Raw genomic sequence first — 14,280 nt, 5'->3', positions numbered from 1 at the left:
CATCCCTAGCACTTGGCATTCTCTAAAATTATCTTGTTCATGACATTGTATTCTTTTCTTTTTTTTAAGGTCTTTAAAAATGTATTTGAGAGAGCACGAGCAGAGGGGAGGGGCAGAGGGAGAGAGAGAAGCAGACTCCCCGCTGAGCAGGGAGTCTGATGTGGGTCTCGATCCCGGGACCCTGAGATCCTGACCCGAGTTGAAGGCAGATGCTTAACCGACTGAGCCACCCAGGTGCCCCCATGGCATTATTTTCTATGTGGCCTGCTCCTCACCACTTTCCTGGTCCACTGTAATGCATATCTGCTGACTGAACAGATAAACCTGCTCTATAGTCTCCCATGAGCTATTTCACTCTTCTGGGCCTCGGTTTTGTGGAAAAGTAACAAAGAGCCCAGCCTTCTCTAACCCTTGCTCAGCAAGTTGTGAAGACTTGAGAAAATTAGGGGAATGTTTTGAAAAGCACAAAGGAGAAGTCACTTGGTGAGAGCAGAGAGACCCATCTGGGGGAGAAATTGCTCATTTAACATACTGAATTTGCTTTGCAAAGTGTTACTCTTCACAGCCAACCCTCAAGCAAACAGTCTCACCTTCTTTTTACCCTTGGGGAAGTAACAACTTCTTAAGGAGATAAGAATATTGATTTTATTTACTCTGATCTGCACCTGTGAGTGGGATGGTTCACGATTTGTTGCACTCTTCAGCCAAGTCTTGAAAACTGGGGCTCTAGCAGGAACTTGCTGGGTGACCTTGGGCAGGCCTCCTCCCCTCTCTGGACTGTACCTTTTCTATCCCTTGAATGAGAGAATGGAAATGTTTGAAACTTGGGCTCTCCCAGTGCTGATATTTACGATAACACAGCCTCTCCAGGAGGGAGAAGAAACCACACTGACCCAAAGTGCCCTTGGCATGGGCCTTGGCCAACGTGTCCATTAGTAACACTGATTGTCCCTGCGCTCCTTCTCAAAGCACTTTCCCATCCATTAGCCGGGAGGGAGGTGGGGCAGCAGGCTGCTGTCTTTATTCCACTTCGGCAGAGAAAGAAGGGGGAGAGAAGCAAGACCTTGCCTGCCTGTCCAAACTCAATTCCTACCATTCTCGCCCCTCGTTGTGTCCTCAGGGCCTTTGCACATGCCCTTCACGCTTCAACCTGGAATATTCTTTCCCCAACTACCCTCACTTTATTAGCTCTGAGCTCAAATGTCTCCAGGAGGCCTTCCCTCATCACCTTTTTGAAAAATAAGAGGCCTCCAAAAGAATAAATAAAATAACAGCCCTCCCACACCTATTACTCTCCGTGCCCTTACTCTATTTTCTTTCTTTCTTTCTTTCTTTTTTTTAGGATTTTATTTATTTATTTGACAGAGAGAGAGAGAAAGAGAGAAAGCAAGGATGAGCAGGGGGAGAGGGAGAAGAAGGCTCCTCGCTGAGCAGGGAGCCCGATGCGGGGCTCGATCCCAGAACCCTGGGATCATGACCTGAGCCAAAGGCAGACGCTTAACCAACTGAGCCACCCGGGCACCCCTGTTTTATTTTTCTCAAAACTTGACTTTAGATGATGTCTCCATTTTTTAATTGTCTGTCTCCTCCCCTAGAATGTCAGCTCCGCAAGATGGGGCTTTCTGTCTATCTTGTTCAGTGCTGTGTTTCCCAATCCCCAATGGAACAGTGTGAATGCTTACTAAATAACTGTTGAATTGAATTAATCTCCTGGGGACGCAGAAGTGGAAGTGACCTTGAAAGACAAATTTCATCTGTTCCTCTGCCACCACGCTGGACTTGGTGGCCTGTGTGGGTGTCTATTCTGGGAAAGAACCTCTCAGCAGAAATGAAGATTCTCAATGTCTTTAAGAAAACAAAGTGGTTTTAATCATGACCAAGATCTGCATACTTTCTTTGCTGGCCCTACCTTGCCTTCTTACAGAGCTTGAGAGGAACAGGAAAAAAGACAAGTTATTTAGGTTATGTGCTGCAGATGAATGATACGGGCAAACGGCTAAAAAGAGAGATTTGATTCCTTCTTGCATGGGACTGAGGGTTTCTGTGCCCCATTCTAGACTGCTGGCTGACAATGAGCGTGACCATTATATTTACATGATGATCTTCACAAGGGTTAGTGTTATGTGCAAGGCTTCATGGGCAGGGCTTTCAGTACTTCATCACTAAGCCTCAAACCAGCCCTGAAAGGTGGGGTTGCTGGGATGATCCTCCTATTACAGGTGAGGAAACAGGCACGAAGCACAGGTGCCAATGTAAGTGACCCCTGAAAACCCCCTTTCAAGGGATGAGAGATTCAGAGCTGGGGCTCTGGAGTCAGGCTGCCTGCCTCAGCCAGGGGCTCTAGGACCTTGGGTGAATTAATAAGCTGCCTTGTATCTCAGTCTCCTTATCTGGAAAATGGGGCTAATGCTGCTGATGCTGGGGTCATTGAAGGTTTACTGACTTGAGTCTGTTGACGTGCTTAGCATAGAGACGGACACAAGGTAGGTGCTCAATGTTTGTTAGTTATTTGCATTATCATTTCCTTGTGCACTTTTTTTTCTCTCTTTGTCACCGCTATACATGCACACATACACGTCCAAGTACCTGGTGGGCTTCCTGGAGGGAGAGGGTCTGCCAGTCAGCCAGGCAGAGCCAGCTGAGCTCCAGACCCAGAGTCAGGCTTAGATCTCCTCCTCTGGCAGGAAATCCCCCACTTACAGGGAGTGACAGCCTCCTGCAGCCTTTCCCACCCTCCCCCAACCCCCACACTCATGCCAACCTTGCACACAGGTCATGTGCCTGTCCCTCGGCTCGTGTGTGACTCAGCCCGGCAGCTGGACCAGATGGTGGGGGAGTTGGAGATGAGCACTGCCAGGGGTTGCTCAGAGCAGCTGCCTAACTGCAAAGGTCAAGGTATTGGGTTTCCTTCTTGCGCGGCGCCCTGGGAGGTACGCACGAGACCCGCAGAGACCAGGCTGGCGGTTGTCTCACCTCTGCTCCCCCCCGGGCTTCACGTTATAATTAGTCTTTTCGTGTGTGCACTTGACAGTTTGTGAGGTGTTTTCCCCACCCCTTGGGGTCCCCGGGGCAGCCAGTGTTGTTTTGATCATCCCCATGAAATGGGGCTCATCGAGGCTGAATATCTTGCTCTATGTCCCTGGGCAAGCAGAACGGGGATCCAACTGAGGTTTACAGCGTGTCAGCCCAGGGTGCTGGCCAACACTCCGCACAGACTGTCCTCAGAGCTGTATGCAAGCGTCTCTGTGTGTGTATGTGCATGCGTGGGTACGCACACATATATGGTGTGCCAAGGAAGGAGCTGACCCTCCCTGGGACGTGCAGCTCAGCTTTTCTGATGGTCTGATTTTATGTGTGAGCATTCCAAGTATGCAGCGAGTCTTTTTGTTTGTGTATCATTTTACTCCAAATTTTAAATTTATTTTTTGGACAGGTAATCTATTCACAGAGTTCAAAATCCATATGGGTACAGTAAAATGTCACCCTTTCTCCCCTGGATCCCTCTGCTCAGTTCCCCTCTCCGGAGGCACTCCGTTATCACTTTCTCCTGCTGGGCTATTCTGTGCTTCTGCAAGTCAATGTGAACATAAATACCCACTCCTCCTGCAAGGTGACCCTGTACAAATGGTTGAACACTCCACTCACTGTTCTGCATCTTGCTTTTTTGTTTGTTTGTTTGTTTTTTGTTTAATAATATGTCCCAGGGGTCATTCCATACCAGCACATAAGGAGCTGCTTTGATACTTTTCATGACTGTGGAAGGCTCCACTGGAGGGAATCACCTATGTGACTGGCCCTCTATTGATGGACATTTAGGTGATCTCCAATACTTGTAATGACAGACATGGTACAAAGGATCATTTTGTATGTGCATCACTGGGTGTGTGTGTTTCTAGGGGGGATGTAGTACCTTGCTACTGAAAATGCCCCACGACCAGTAGCTGGGCATCCAGTAGGGCATTAGAACTGCAACGTCATGCGCTCCACCCCAGAACTACTGGATCAGGACCTGCATTTTTAAAAAAATGCCCAGGGAATTTGTATTATGCACATTAAAGTTTAAGAAGTGCTGGTCTGGAAGACAGATTCCCAGAAGTGGAATGGCTGGGTCAGGAGGTAGGTATATCAATAATTTTGACGGGTACAGCCAAATTCACATCTGCGGAGCTTGATTCAATACACATTCTCACCTGTAACGCATAAGCCTCTTGCTAGAATCTTGAAAAAGAATCCATATCCAGTGCCACAAACTACAGAGAGTAGGATTCAAGGGGCCTGGGGTGGGCCTGAATTTGCATTTCATACGCTCCCCGCTTCATTCTGGTTCAACCACGTTTGAGAACAACTGGTCTAAATACATTCCTACTTCTTTTTTTTTTTAAAAAAGATTTTATTTATTCATTTGAGAGAGAGACAGAGAGAGCACAAGTGGGGAGAGGCGGAGGGCGAGGGAGAAGCAAGGAGCCTGGGCAGGGGCTCGATCCCAGGACCCTGGGATCATGACCTGAGCAGAAGGCAGATGCTTAACGACTGAGCCACCCAGGCGCCCCTCCAGTGGCTTCTTTAAAGGGTTCCTGGGCAGCATGGCTCTACTGATCTTTAAGTCTCTGTCGAGGGATGGCAAACTCAAATGCCCACGGGGGCCTGATAGGGCTAGTGACTGCAGTGGGCTGAGTTAGGTTTATATGACATCAAAGTAAAAAGAGAATTAGAAAAAGTACAAACCAGGTAAAACATATGTGGGTGGAAATCGGTCCCTGGTCCACGAGTCTGTGGCCTCGGGTGCCCTCGTGGTGCCTCTTTTTTTTTGGTCTGTTTAGGTTAAATAATCTCGACTTGCGTGGGGAGGATTCAGGGACCCCTCCCTCATGCATGTTGGGGACCTCAGGGATCCCCACTTTACCGAGGAGAAACCTGGGCCCGGAGCGTGCAAGGGGTGGTCTGGGTTCCCGCAGAAAAGTTGAATCTGTGTTTGGTGACTGTCAGACAGAGTGCTCAGTGTGGGGGGATGGGAGCCTGCACAAGAAGGCCCAGGTCCTCGTGAAGGGGGACCGGGGACAGCACAGAGTCAGCAAGTAGTGGCCAGCGAAGGGACAGTGAGCGATAGGAGTTGCTCCCGCGTCCAGAGGGGGTCCCTGAACCCCGGGAAGATTTCACAGAGGAGCTAAGGCTGAGAAAGTCGTTGGTGGTTTTTGGTTTTTGTACATCTCAAAAAGGGATTCAGACCGGGGTCGGCAAACGTTTCCTGTCAAGGCCAGATAGCGAATATTTCAGACTTTGCAGGAGTCCGGTCTCTGTCACAACCACACTGCTGGGCTGGTCCAGCGCGGAAGCAGCCACAGACAACAGGTCAACCGGTGGGTGTGACTGTGGGCCAATACAACTTGACTGATGGACCCTCAAATTGGAATTTTATAGAATTTTCACATGTCACGAAGTGATCTTTTGACTCCCAAGTCCCTCCCCACCCAGCCATTTAAAAAATGTAAAAACCATTCGTAGCTCTCACGCCCGAAGCCAGGCGGTGGGCTGGATCTGGCTGGGGATGGTGGGGGTTGGAGTTTGCCGACCCCTGATTTAGAAGATGAGGAGGAGTTTGCCCAGCAGATGGGAAAAGGGTGTTCCAGGCACTGAGGGTGGCAGGTGCAGGGACAGGGAAGTGGCAGGGGAGAAAAAAAGATTTAACAGAGAAATTGGGGTCAAGATGCCGGGCTCCTGGTTTTTAATGTGGTGCTGTCACCTGCCCAGCTGGAAGACTATGGTGAACAGCACTGGGCGGGGGGGGGGGGGGGGGGAGCGGGCGGCCCCTCCTTTTCTAGCTCCTGCCCAGTGTTGCCAAATTCTTCTGATGGCCTAGGAGAAGTTGGACGCATGCTCATTGCACAAATATGCTCGAGGGCCCACTGTGTGCCAGGCTTGTTGCAGACGCTCGAGAGTCCCAGGGCGGGGGTGTGTGGGGTGGTCAAAGCGGGCTGAAGACACTGCTTGCAAACGGATGTGGGACAGATGTGAACAAAACAGACAGACCATGTGTCCTGGTGATAAATGCTCTGGGCGAAACGGAAGGCAGGGCAGGGGGTAGAAGTGTCAGGAGCGGTGCTAACTTTTACACCGGGGGAAAAAGGGGAACCTGCGCATTCGGGTAAAGGCTGCAAAGATTCCCAGAATGAGCTGTGGGGTACCCTTTCCCCAGGAGAAGAGCAGTCCAGGCTGAGGGAGAAGCAAGCGCAAAGGCCCCAAGGAATGAGACTGCCTGGAATGTTCTAGGGACAGCGAGGGGCCTGTGTGGCTTGAGCAGAGGGTGTAAGGGGCAGACTAGAAGGAACTAAGGGCAGAGAGGTAATGTGGACAGACCATGTAGGACTTTGTAGGCCATTGTGAGGACTTTTGTTCTGAGCAGGTGGGAGCCATGGAAGGTTCTGAGCAGAGGAGGGAGATCATCTGACTTAGGTCCTCACGGTACCCCTCTGGCTGCCTGTGGAGAATGGACGGTAGGTGAGGGAGAGAGGAGGTGGGAAGGAGCCACGGGACTCTGGACATTTGCCTTTTGAAGGTGGAGCCATGTGTAGGTTGTGGGGTGTGAGAAAGTGAGATCTTACTGTGAAAGCTTCCTATATGTCACTGGTGGCAACCAAGTCAAATTTGAAATCGTCTCCCTGTGGGCCGTGAAAACCTTTCATAGGCTGCCCCTTTGCAGCCTCTTTCGATCCAGGCCTGTCTCCTGTGTTTTAACTTTTTTCATTATGACTTTACCTTTTTCTTGTTCCTCTGCCTTTTCCCCAGTAGGCTGGAATCCACCCTGAATGAAAGGGAGGGGGAGGGGTGTGCCTTGTATTTCTTGGTATCTCGTGATGAAACGAGTGAGTGTGGGGTGGGTGGGTGAGGGGCCTTTTCCCTTCCCATGGTTAACCGTTCCGTAGACATTTGTGCAACATCTAACTGTGGCATGAACGTTCAGACAGTCAGGCCCTGAATGTCCCAGCCCCAGCTCCCATCCTTTCAGACTCTGTGGTCACGGCTTTTGAAAAAATGTTCCCCCTAAACCTGCTTGGATCTGTGATCCTTAAAAAAAAAAACCAAAAAACCAAAAACAACCCCCCCCCCCAACACACACAAAAAAACACCTTTTTTTCCACCCTCCTTTCAGGTCCAGTCCAGTCTGGCCAGATTCTCAGGAGAATACTGACCATCCTGACCAACTCCTTCGCCCCGGGGCTCCGGCCCTGTCCCTGTCCTTCTGCAGCTGGCTTCTGGCTCTACGTCCCTCTCAAAGGTCTCCTGCCACAAGGCTCTCCTAGGTCTTCACTGCACTCACTTCTGGGGCTTTTGTTCTGTTCAGCAAACGGCTCTTGTCTCGGGAAACTCTGCTCTCTCTTGGTTCTGTAAAGCTGCTCTCACCTGGGTCCCCACCCCCTTACACCTCCTGGTCCTCCCCCATCTCTCCTTTCTCCAAAACACTTGCCCCTAGGTCAGCCAATGGAAAAGCCAAGGCCTGGGGCCTGGGAGGTAAAGAGAAGGACTAAAGTGAGCTGAGTGTGTTCTTTAGACACAAACACACTTTGGTTGTTAAATAAGAATAGTAGATGACACTTACTGAGTATTTAACAAGGGCCCATCCCTGCTCTAAGCATTTTGCATATGTGTTAATTCTCCTAACAACCCCGTTGAGGTGGTTATTATCATTGTTCCGGTTTTCCAGATAGGGAAACTGAGGCACAGAGACGTTGGGTAACTAGTCCGAGGTCATACAGCTTTTCAGTGGTAGAGCCATAATTTGAATCCAGGGTGTCTGACTCCCGCGTGTCCGAACATAATCACACTCCACTACAACTTTGATGGTACCTTCTCCCCACCATCCTCCTTTTGCCAAATCAGAGAAATTCTATCCGTTTACCATTAACTCCCCCCTACCGCTCCTCACCGTGTCTCAAGTGGACAATGTCTCGATCTCCTTGCAGTATCTGGTGGTAGAAATCCTGTCCCTTTGGCTGATTTTATTAAAATTTACGGTGTGCAGACCCTGTGACCCAATCGTTCCCTTCTTCTGTAGAGAAATACTGTGTCCAAGGGGGCAAGCACAGGATGTTCACGCCAGTAGTGCTCCTAATAATAAGAAATCGGAAGCAAACTAACTGTCCAACCATAGGGTAATGAAAAAGAAATTGTGCATATTCCTATTACAGAATGCTATGAAGCAGGCTAAAAAAGGCAATAGAGCTCTAAATATTGACGTGGAAAGATCTATGACAGGTTACAGAGGGGGAAAAAAAAGCAAGTTGCAGAACAATACATACACTATTCTTGCATTCCACAGATATTTATGGAGCATTGCTCTAGGCCTGACACTGTCCTCGGCACTGGGAATACAGCCGTGAACAAAACAAACTCCTTACCCTAGCTGAGCTAATGTCCTACCTAGGGGGGCGGTAAAGGCAGGAAATACATGCTATGTTGGGTGTGGTAAGTATAATCGAGAAATATATAACGGGAGATGTTTTCCCATTTTTGTAAAAAGCATCGCCACAAAATAATACTATATGTGTTCTGTGGATATTTATTTATGTAGAAAAAAGCCCAGGAAAAGGTCTGCAAGGAAGCATTCCAAACAGCTGTGTTATTCTGGGGTGGGGTGGGGGGGGATGGTGGATGCCAGACGGTGACCTGTATATTACTTGTGTAATGGAAAGTTCATGGTAATAAGTAGCTGGAACCCTCACACAGTGCTGGTGGGATTATAAAATGGTACAACCACCTTAGAAAACTGATGGCAATTTCTGATCAAAATTAAACATGGGACTCGGCAATGCCCCTTCTAAGGTGTTTGCTTAAGAGAAATGAACACTGTGTCCACACACAGATTTGTCCGACGATGTTTATAATGGCTTTATGCACAGTAGCCCCAAAGTGGAGACCCAGGGTGACTGAATGCTCTGTAACTCCACACACTAGAGCACTACTCAGCAATGAAAACGCAACAAACTACTGGCACATAGGTGAATCCAAAAGCATTTTGCTGAATGAAAGAAGCCAGGCCCAAAAGAACACATATCATCTGATTCCAATTCTATGACAGGCAAAACAAATCTACAGTGCTAGAAACAGAAGGATGGTTTCCTGGGGGCGGGGGAGGGGGGTGGGTAATGGGTTGACTGGAAAGGGACCCGAGGGACTTTCGGGGCATGATGGAAATGTTCCAGATCTTGATTGGAGGGGTATACACATGATGTGGGCATTTGTCAAAATTCACTGAATCATATGCTTCAGATCTGTGCATTTCACTATACATATTTCCTACCTTAATAATAATAAAATAACCACCAGACCTTGGGGAGGCAACTCTGACATGTTAGGAACGCTTACTTCTCAATGGTGGAAATATAGGTGATTTTCATTTTCTCCTTTATGCTCATCTGGGTTTTTCCAAGGTTTCAGCAACGCATATATTCCTTTAGTGATCAGGAAAAAAAAGTTTAAAAAAAATGACACGGCCTGCGCATTTATTAAAAAAAAAAGAAGAAGAAGAACAGGGGCGCCTGGGTGGCTCAGTGGGTTAAGTGTCTGAATTAGGCTCAGGTCATGATCCCAGGGTCCTGCTCAGCAGGGAGCCTGCTTCTCCCTCTCCCTCTGCCTGTTACTCCCCCTGTTTGTGCTCTCTCTCTCTCTGTCAAATAAATAATAAAAAAAAAATCTTAAAAAAAAAAGAACATAGGCTTCTTTTGAGCAACTTTTATTTATTTAGTCATTTTGAGGGTTTTTTTGTTTTTGTTTTTTAAAAGGAAAGGAAGAGGGAAGAAGGGGAGGAAAGGAATCCTCTCTGTCATTTTGTTTTGTTTTCTTTTACTTTCAACAAATATTAACTGGGAAGCAGCAATCTTCAGTGTTGAGTACTATGGAAAATGACAATCATTCCAGGCAACAGATTCTGCAATCAAGAAGCTTACAATTGTGTTGAGCTCCTGAGCAATCCTCTCAGCCCTTTTAGAGTGCTTGAAAAAGGCCCCCTCCTTTATGAAGCCTGCCTTGATTTCTCCCTCAAACTTCTGCCACTGCACACAGAACTCCTCCTACCTCCACCCGGCCCTTGGAGGACAGGGTGCTTTGCTTGTCTCTGAATCCCCAGACCCTAGCGCTGTGCTTTGCAGGAGGTGAGTTCTCTGCCCAGGCTCTGTGCACTTAGTTTTTTAGAAAGCCCCAAAGCAGGCCCCGGGGCGTGGGTAGGTCCCTAGCTTTTTACACTTTCACCCTACCCTGAACCCATCCGGGGTAGATGAGGAACCGAGAGGGTGACCTCCCAGCCTCTGGGGGGTGAGAACAGATACTTAGGGGAGTCCCAGAGGCTTTGTAGAAACTCCTGCCTCCCCTTGAAAGGTCAAGCTGGCCATCTCTGGCCTGCCTTCTCCCCTTTTCGGGTTTTCTTGACCTAGAAAGAGACACGTGCACGGGTGGGGGCTGCGACCCGCCGCAGGCAGAAGTGTCACGCGCACATCTGCCTCCCCTCCTGCCCCTCTGGCTTGCCCGGGAGCTCAGGCGCCCTAGCCTCCGGGCTGGGCGAGAGTGTGTTTGCCGGCGCAAGGGTTGGCCTGGGAGCAACTGGGCCACTCGCATTGTTTGCTGTCTCGGGCAACACAATAGAAGTTTTGCAGAGCTGCAGGGAGCGTCTACAAAGTGCCCTCCTCCGAGAGCGAGGCGCTGGGCCGCGGCGTGTCGGCGGCTTTTTATCTTTGGATCCAGGCGAAGGTGTGGAGGGGCAGGGCAAGAGCAGGGGCAGAGACAGTTGTTGCAGCGTCGGCTTTTCGCGAGGGGCGGTGGTCGGGTGAGATGCACAAGAGGCCAGGCTGCAGGATAAGGGGGCGGGGGTGGGGGGTGGGGAGCATCTCCATTCATAAAGTGGGCAGGGAGTCCCCTTCGAACCAGAGCGCTGTTGAAAGTCCCGTAGGGGAGGGAATCAGAAGGCACAGATGGGATACTGTTCCTCACCACCAGCAAGATCTTTGCTTTCTATCTCGAAATTCCAGATTCAGACCCTTCTCCATCTGCAGCATTGCCAGTCAGGGCCAAGCCAGGCTCTTCCCCGCCACGTTCCCCGCCCCCCCACCGCCCCCCACCATATACAGCATGGTCTTTAGCTAGTCTCTCTGTTTCCTATAATTCTGGCTCTGATTTACTTGCTGTGTGACCCTGGGCAAGTCACTTCACCTCTCTGTGCCTCACATCTATAAAATGGTAATGATTATAGTGGCACCATAACATTCTCATTGTTATGAGGATTTAATGAGGAACAGATCCTTGCATTTCAAATGAAAATATAGAAAGTATTTATTTATTTATTTTTAAAAGATTTATTTTTAGAGAGAGAGAGAGAGAGTGGGGGGAGGGGCAGAGCGAGAGGGAGAGAACCCCAAGCAGACTCCCTGCCTAGTGTGAACCCCACGCCTGCCGATCCACCACCATGAGATCATGACCTGAGCTGAAACCAAGCGTTGGTCTCTCAACCGACTGAACCACCCCAGGTGCCCCTTTTTATTATTTTTTAAGTGATCTAAGCTCAGTGTGGGGTTTGAACTTACCACCCCCAGATCAAGAGTCACATGCTCCTGGAGCCTGGGTGGCTCAGTCTGTTAAGTGGCTGCTTTCAGCTCAGGTCGTGATCCTGGGGTCCTGCGATGGAGCCCCACATTGGGCTCCCTGCTCAGCGGGGAGTCTGCTTCTCTCCCCCCTCTCCATGCTCTGTCTCTTACTCTCTCTGTCAAATAAATAAACAAAATCTTTAAAAAAAAAAAAAAAAAGAGTTGCATGCTCTATAACTGAGCCAGCCAGGTGACCCTGAAAATATAGAAAGTTTTTAGAACAGTGCTTGGCACACAGTATGTATTACAAAAGGGTTAGTTATGATCATTTTTATTATTGAGGACTGTTCTCCACTGAACAGCACAATCGTTTAAAAACCAGAATCAGGTCGTATCATGCCTTTGTTTTAATACCTCCCCTGGCTGCCCACTGCACTTAGCATGAAATCCATGCATTTACCTGTCTCCACATCACCTTTCTGACTTTTTTTGTTAAAGATTTTACTCATTTATTTGAGAGAGAGAGAGAGAGAGAGAGAGAGAGAACGAGTGGGGGGGGCAGAAGGAGAAGCATACTCCCCACCCAGCAGGGAGCCTGATATGGGGCTCTATCCCAGGACCCTGAGATCATGACACCAGTCGAAAACAGATGCCTAACCCACTGAGCCACCCAGGCGCCCGACGTTTCTGACCTCTTTTCCTACCATTCGTTACATTATTCATTTCTCCCACCTCACTGTCCTCCTTGCTGTTCCTGGAATGTTCCAAGTTTTGCGCTTGTCATTTTTTTTTTTTTTTTTCCTCAGCTCTTCTCATGCTTTGTAGCTGGTTCTGGCTCAGCATTGAGATCTCACCTTAATTATTCCCTTCCTAGGGGAGTCATCCTGGGTCACCCTATCTAGGGATGTGCCTTCCTGTATTTCTCTATGAAAACATCTTGTATATTTCTTAGCTGTCATTGATTATGTGTTTTTTTTTTTGTTTAGTATATCTCTCCCCTGAATAGAATATAAGCTTCACAAAAGATGGAACTTTGTCTTAGTCACTGTTTTTTCTCCTACATCTAGCATAATGCCTAGTACATACTAGGTGCTCAGTAAATACGAGTTGGTTAAATGAGCAAAGGAATGAGAAAATTACTCTAGGATTACTCATGAAAGAGACCATAGATGGTAATGCCATCCATCTGGTAGGACAGTGGATAAAGTCTTTTGGGGAATGTGGAGATAATTGGTTCAAGTGTGGACTTTTTTTCTTTTTGTTTTATTGAAGATTAATTAACGTACAGTGTTATAATCGTTTCAGGTGTACAATAATTCTATACATTTCTCAGTGCTCAGCAAGATAAGTGTACTCAATCCCCTTTATCTATTTCAACCATCCCCTGACCCTGGGACATGTTTCTGAGGTGCCTGAGGGACGCTTGGAAAGATGTCCACTCTGCACCCCACATGGGTCTGAAGCCGTCTGAGGAGCGAAGCCATGGCTCGCGCTCTTTCTGGAAGTTTCGCCATTCATGGGATATATTCATCAGGAAAATTTTTTCTACAAGTAAATCAAGACCCAACTCCGTGTGGTTTAAACAATGGCAGTCCGAGGCTTGGTTAATTCAGTGATTCAACAGCAGCATTCAGGGATCCAGATTCTTTCTCTCTTTCTGTCTGCCAGGATGGCACAGTCTTTCCTCGTGGTTCCTAAATGGCTGCCATGGCTCCAGACATTGAGTCTTCATATAACATCCATAGGCCAGAAGAACAGAAGAGATCACTCTCCTTTCCTGTGTCCTATTTTAAGAGGGACAAACACTTGAAGCTTCCAGTGGACTTCCATGAATGAAACTGCACATTTGGGCACTTGGGTAGCTCAGGTGGTTGGACGTCTGCCTTTGGCTCAGGTCATGATCTCCGGGTCCTGGGATCAAGCCCCTCGTCGGGCTTCTTGCTTAGCAGGAAGTCTGCTTCTCTTGCTCGCTCTCTCCTCCCTCTGCCCCTCCCCACTGCTCGTTCTTTCTCTCTTTCTCTCTCAAATAAAATCTAAAAAAAAAAAAAAAAGAAGAAGAAGAAACTTCACATTTATTGGCTAAGAATGTGTCATATGCCTGTTCCCTATGATTGGCTAGGACTATTCAAGATTTTCCCACTGGGGATAGAAGGGGCACATTCTCTCCAGAAGCATATGGAAGCCAAATTTGGAGTTTTGATAGAAAGAGGGGGAAATGGTTGTTGAGTTTGCAACCAATGGTATCTTCAGTGGGTATAGAAGAAGAAGTCTGAGAAAGCCCCAGGAAGTGGCAGTGGGAGAGAATGAAGAGAATGGCTGGGGTGGGGGGGGGGGAGTTGGCAGGGTACCCCCAGCACTTTCCAGCAAAACAGAAGGAGGGAGAAATTCATTGTGCTGAATGCTGCTGAATAATGGAGTAAAATAAGGATGGAGAAATAGCTGTTAGTTTTGGACTTGGAGGTCCAAACTGGTGACCTTGATGAGAGCAGTTTCGGTGGAATGATGGATGTCTCTAGAATCCATGGCTGCATCCTGACTTTTGCTTCCCAACTCCGTGCTTTACCTTTGCTTTCCTGGATTCTTAGAACAGCTTCCTCACTGATCCCTGGGACATGGGAAGACCGGTGTCATGTTGCAGAGGTCTTTCCATGCCAATCAGAGCAAATTATAATTATATCAGTCAACAGTAGGGAACCACTGGAGGGACTTGAGC

The sequence above is a fragment of the Eumetopias jubatus genome, unplaced genomic scaffold, assembly GCF_037043125.1.
Source record: "Eumetopias jubatus isolate StellerSeaLion01/CBP00866 unplaced genomic scaffold, mEumJub1_p1.0 scaffold_9, whole genome shotgun sequence".
Taxonomy (NCBI): Eukaryota; Metazoa; Chordata; class Mammalia; order Carnivora; family Otariidae; genus Eumetopias; species Eumetopias jubatus.
The sequence above is the reverse complement of the archived record's forward strand: the minus strand, read 5'-3'. Positions refer to the sequence as shown.